The following is a 6,000-nucleotide window of genomic DNA, read 5'->3' on the forward strand; positions in this document are numbered from 1 at the left end:
CTATATACTTAGAGGGGAAGGAGAAAGGAAGAAGCAGAGGAAGGACAGAGAGGCAGGCACACTTTAGAGAGTAACAAACCGATAACACTGACAGTAGGCTGGTTGCCAAGAGAAAGGCAAGACCACATTTTTACAAGCTGTGTCTGGTAAGCAGAAATGGATGTGCAAATCAGAAATCAACTGCTGGTATTTTGACAGCTCTAATCAATTACTGATATCAATGGATGAAATATGTTCTCAGAGTTACATTTCATGTGAGATCTAATTTACAGTTTAAACAATTTCATTTTCAAATAGAAAGAGCCATATGACTTAGTCACTGCTATTTGAGCAGAGCAATGAACCCAGACATCATTAAAAAGTCATTTTTAATGTAGGAGGGGTTGTAGTCATGCACAGATGCATAAATTAGAAGGGACTGTATAGGGAACATCAAGGCATGACTGATATACACTCTAAGAGATAAGATGCTTGTGACAGTCATTCATTTATTGAAATCAGTCCTTAAGTATTTGCTGTATGCTACTGGATAGATTTTTCTGTAAACATCTCCCCTTTGTAGTGATCATGCTATTAAACATATTCAGTAGAGGGCACTGGGAGCAGATTGGAGAAAGCAGGAGCTTTCTTGTTTGTGATGCTGTCCATTGCATTGGCCAGTGAGGACGCTGAGTGGAGCTCTGTCTCAGACAAGTGCCCTGGTGGCACTTTTCCTTTGTAACCTTGCCATCAAGCAAGAAATTCCTGCATCCTGACTTCCCAGAAGCTCCCCTACCTATAGTGGTATCCCAGGTTTTCTTTTCTTTGTTTTTAATTCATTTAAAAAAATTATTTATTTATTTACTTATTTCCTTTTGTTGCCCTTGTTGTTTTATTGTTGTAGTTATTGATGTCATCGTTGTTGGATAGGACAGAGAGAAATGGAGAGAGGAGGGGAAGACAGAGAGGGGGAGAGAAAGATAAGACACTTGCAGACCTGCTTCACCGCATGTGAAGCCACTCTCCTGCTGGTGGGGAGCCGGGGGAGCCGGGGCTCAAACCAGGATCCTCTCACCGGTCCTTGAGCTTTGAGCCACCTGCACTTAACCTGCTGCGCTACCGCCTGACTCCTGTGTCCCAGTTTTTCACCTGCACCCTAGAGGATTCCTGTCCCTGCACCATATCCTTTTTTTTTTTCTTCCCCTATGATCCTATTAATTAACAATAAAAGTAACTAAGGAAAAAGGCTGACTAGTATTCAAACAAGGGGTTATCCTATTGACTTGATTGCTAAAGTGGTCTTCAGTTGAGGTTACCCTCTGGTGAGCATTTCATGCCATGTAAAATTCACTATGTTTTTCGCCCGCTGAGGAAGTGGCTTTTGTTGTTGCCTGTAGGGTTATTGCTGGGGCTCAGTGCCTGCACTATGTATCCACTGCTCCTGGAGGCCATTTTTCCCATTTTGTTGCCCTTGTTGTAGTTGTTATTGTTGTCATAGCTGTTGTTGGATAGGACAGAAAGAAATGGAGAGAGGAGGGGAAGACAGAGAGGAGGTGAGAAAGATAGACACCTGCAGACCTGTTTCACTGCTTGCAAAGTGACCCCCTGCAGGTGGGGAGCCGGGGCTCAAACCTGGATCCTTACACCAGTCTTTGTGCTTTGTGCCTTGTGCACTTAACCCACTGTGCTACTGCCCAGCTCGAGTTGGCTTTTAATCAGCTGATTTTAGGGAATGGCATTGTATTCTTTGTGATAAAATGGACAGAGGTCACTATTGATTTACAAAAATTACATGTCAACACGGGTATAATTCCATACTGTTCCCACTATCAGAGTTCTGAATTCCCAAATCCTGTTATTGCAAACCACCATGGTTCTCCCAAGGTTGCAGACATGGGATAACTGTCATCTCTACAACCATCTGCCTACATTTGTACATATTTGCCCCTTTTCTTCCATGGACCAAAATTCTTTATGGGGTGCAGAACGTGGAAGGCCTGGCTTCTGTAATTGCTTCTCTGCTGGTAGTATTTTGACGGACACCTGCACGGTATTGAAAAATCATGTTCTATTATGATATAAAATGCGGCAACTTTCTAACACATCTACAGATAAATAGAAAGCATTTGCCTAAGCAATCCTAAAGAGAAAAAAAAGGATAGAGGTGATTATGCTTACTGAAGTAAAAAAAAAATAGGAGGTGAAAGAGCTGTCATATGACTTTGCTCATATGAGGAGCGCACAGAATTGAAACACATGAAGTTGCAAAAAAAAAAGTATGACTTTGCGAGAAGTATTGATATAACAGTTCCTTCTGGAGGTAGGGCATGGAACTTTGATGATGGGTATGGTGTGGAACTGTACTCTTATAATCTTATCAACCACTTTAAATCACTAGTAAAAAGTATACTAAAAATTTAAAACTACAGCTAGATTGCTATCTAGCTATGTATGCAACAATAACAAATGGGTTTCATATATATATATAGTTGATGGTTTTATATATACATACATAGATATATCGATATATCTACATATAGTTAATGATGGTTAGCTTTCATGATGGAGAACTGAAATTATCTTGCCTTTAGTGCTTTCCACTATATTTTTTATGGATTGTATAAATACTTGACGTGGTCAAGGAGGTGGCGCAGTGAGTAAAGTGTTGGACTCTCAAGTGTGAGGTCCCGAGTTCAATCCCTGGCAGCACATGTACCAGAGTGATGCCTGGCTCTTTCTCTCTCCTTCTAGCTTTCTCATTAATAAAATAAATTAAAAATCTAAAAATAAATAAATAAACATTTGACAAAAGGATGTTCGCATAATACACATAAACTGAGGGAGAGAGAAAGAAATTGCAGGGAACAGCTCCTATTGGCCTGTCAGTTTCACTGATCTAAACAAAAAAGATGTAAATGTCTGATCTATAAGAGGACATATTCTGAGGATGGGCCTAGACCTCTAATGGATCCCTTTCTCTCAGTGTCTATGTCCCTCTCATCACTGGTCACTTCCATCAAGAACGTCATCATAATCCCTCTTGTGGGCCTTCCCAGGACCTTGCCCTCAGTATATAGCAGCAATGGTAGTGACATTTTGTCCTGCCACTTGAAGAAGATTGGTCCTGAAATGAGTGCAGTCTGCAATGTTCTCAGCTGTATCCATGAACTGTGAGCTCAGACTGACAGGGACTCAGAGGTTACACAGGCTCCTGTGCTAAAAAGGAATATAAATGGACCCTGGGTCAGGTGGATGGGGTGAACAGTTAATCTTATTCATTGATTTTCTTCAAGATTGGGAGATATTTTCTGCCCTAATCCAACTTTTTAGCCCTTTTCTCTACTCTGACACCATCATCTCAGACAATATTTTTGTCCAACTCCATGTTAGCTATCAGACTCAAGCAAAAACTATGATAATCGAGGGCCGTTATTTCTATTCTAGTCTGCTCTGTTCCTACTTTTTGGTTCCTGTTCATTAATAATTTTTGTCCCATTTTATATCTTACTGCTTTTCAGCCACCAAGTTGCAGGTATTATCATGATTTTGTCCTGACTTCCCTGGGCAGATGACCTCACCAATGTGTCCTGGAATCTCACCTCTCTAGAGTCCTACCACACTAGGGAAAGACAGAAAGAGGCTGGGGTTATGGTTTCACCTGCCAGTGTCCATGTCTAGCAGAGAAGCAATTGCAGAAGCCAGACCTGCCACCTTCTGCAATACCCCACCCCCATTTTTTTTTGATCCATACTTCCAGTGGGGGAGAAATGATAGGAAGGAGATGACTAGAGAGCTCTAAACTCCAAGTCCATAGGATCCAGAGAGAGAAGAGAAGGAGGGAAATTTGGATGTAGTAATAGGTGTATGTGTGACTTGAAAAGGAAGAGAAGATGGGACTATAGGAAAAAGGGGGGTGGTACAAATTATACAAATATAGGCAGAAATAATAGTTAACCCATATGTACAACCTTAAGAGAACTGCTGTAGCTTACAATGGAGGGGATGAGGATTCAGACTTCTGGTGGTGGGAATGGTGCGGTTGTACCCCTGTTATCCTGTAATTTTGTAAATCAATATGAAGCCACTAATAAGAAAATAAATAAATAAATAAACAAAGACATTCTGGGGCTGAGCAGTGGTACACTTGGTTAAGCACACATGTTATCATGCACAAGGACCCGGGTTCAAGCTCCCAGAACCCAACTGCAGAGAGGAAGCTTCACAAGGAGAAAAGCAGTGCTGCTCTCCTCCTTCCCTTCTCCCTTTCAATTCCTCTTTGTCCTACCAAATAAAAGGAAGAAAAGAAGGAGAAGGAGGAGAAGAAGAAGGAGGAGGAGAAGGAGAAAGACATATTCTTATCAGTTGCCTGCGAAGCACAGAAGTCCACTTGGATGAAATAGAGAGCAAAAAGCACATATATGCATTTTTCCATGAAGGAAAAACAGACCCCAGTGCAGGACTGTGTGGAGAGAGTGTCTATGGACACTGTTATTATTTTTTTTTCTAAATTCCATTTTTTTTTTACTTTTTCAAAAATTTCTTTTATTATCTTTTATTTATTGGATAGAGACAGCCAGAAATCAAGACGGAAGGGGGTGATAGGGAGAGAAACAGAGAAACACCTGCAGCACTGCTTCACCGCTTTCAAAGCTTTCCCCCTGCAGGTGGGGACCGGGGCCTCGAACCCAGGTCCTTGAGCATTGTAATACATGTGTTCAACCAGGTGCACCACTACCTGGCCCCTTTAAATTTCATTTTTCATGGAAACTGGTTAATGAAAGCATTTACTGTAAGGAGAACACTGAGAGTTATGTTTTGGTTAGTTCACTTTCTCAATCTCAAGTTATTTGTCCCTCTGTGGCCATGGCCAGCAACCATGTTCCTTTGGGGTCATAGTTGCAACATCAGTTGTAATGTCATCTCTTTAATTTATTATGGTAGTATTTGAGTCCCTCTCTCTTTTTCTTAGTTCATTTGACTAAGTTTTAATCAGTTCTGTTGCTCTTTTCAAAATCCAGTTCTAGGTTCAAACCCCGGCTCCCCACCTGCAGGGGAGTCGCTTCACAGGCGGTGAAGCAGGTCTGCAGGTGTCTATCTTTCTCTCCTCCTCTCTGTCTTCCCCTCCTCTCTCCATTTCTCTCTGTCCTATCCAACAACTACAACAACAATAATAACTACAACAATAAAACAACAAGGGCAACAAAAGGGAATAAATAAATAAAATAAAATATTAAAAAAAAATCCAGTTCTCATTTTTGTTAGTTCTTTTCTATTGTTTTTTTAATGCTTTATTTCATTATCAGCATTAATTATGATGTCTGTTTGAAAGCTATGAATTCAGTTAGTTATTTTCTTTTTTTAATTTTTTTAAATATTTATTTATTTATTCCCTTTTATTGCCCTTGTTGTTTTTTTATTGTTGTAGTTATTATTGTTGTTGTTGTTAGATAGGACAGAGAGAAATGGAGAGAGGAGGGGAAGACAGAGAGGAGGAGAGAAAGATAGACACCTGCAGACCTGCTTCACCGCCTGTGAAGCGACTCCCCTGCAGGTGGGGAGCCGGGGTTCGAACTGGGACCTTATGCTGGTCCTTGTGCTTTGCGCCACCTGCGCTTAGCCCGCTGCACTACAGCCCGACTCCCATCAGTTAGTTATTTTCTTTTATCTTGGGCTACAACGATAGGTTTTGATTTGTGATCTCTTTTAAGATATACACCTGCTGGGTAGGGGAGATAGTATAATGGTTATGCAAAAGATTTTTGTGCTTCACATGGCAAAGCAGGTGCACTTTCCAAGTGAGCTATTTTTCCAGGCCTATAGTGTCTTTTATAGTTTTTATATAGGGCCTGGGATGGTAGCATAATGGCTATAATGAAGACGTTTATGCCTGAGGTTTCAAGGTCCATGGGAAAAAAAAAAAAGATTTTTGTGCTTGAGGCTCTGAAGTTGCAGATTCAGTTCCCTGCACCACCATAAGCCAGAGGTGAGTAGTTGGTGTCCTGGCAAAAATAAATAAATAAT

The sequence above is a fragment of the Erinaceus europaeus genome, chromosome 10 (assembly GCF_950295315.1).
Source record: "Erinaceus europaeus chromosome 10, mEriEur2.1, whole genome shotgun sequence".
Classification (NCBI taxonomy): domain Eukaryota; kingdom Metazoa; phylum Chordata; class Mammalia; order Eulipotyphla; family Erinaceidae; genus Erinaceus; species Erinaceus europaeus.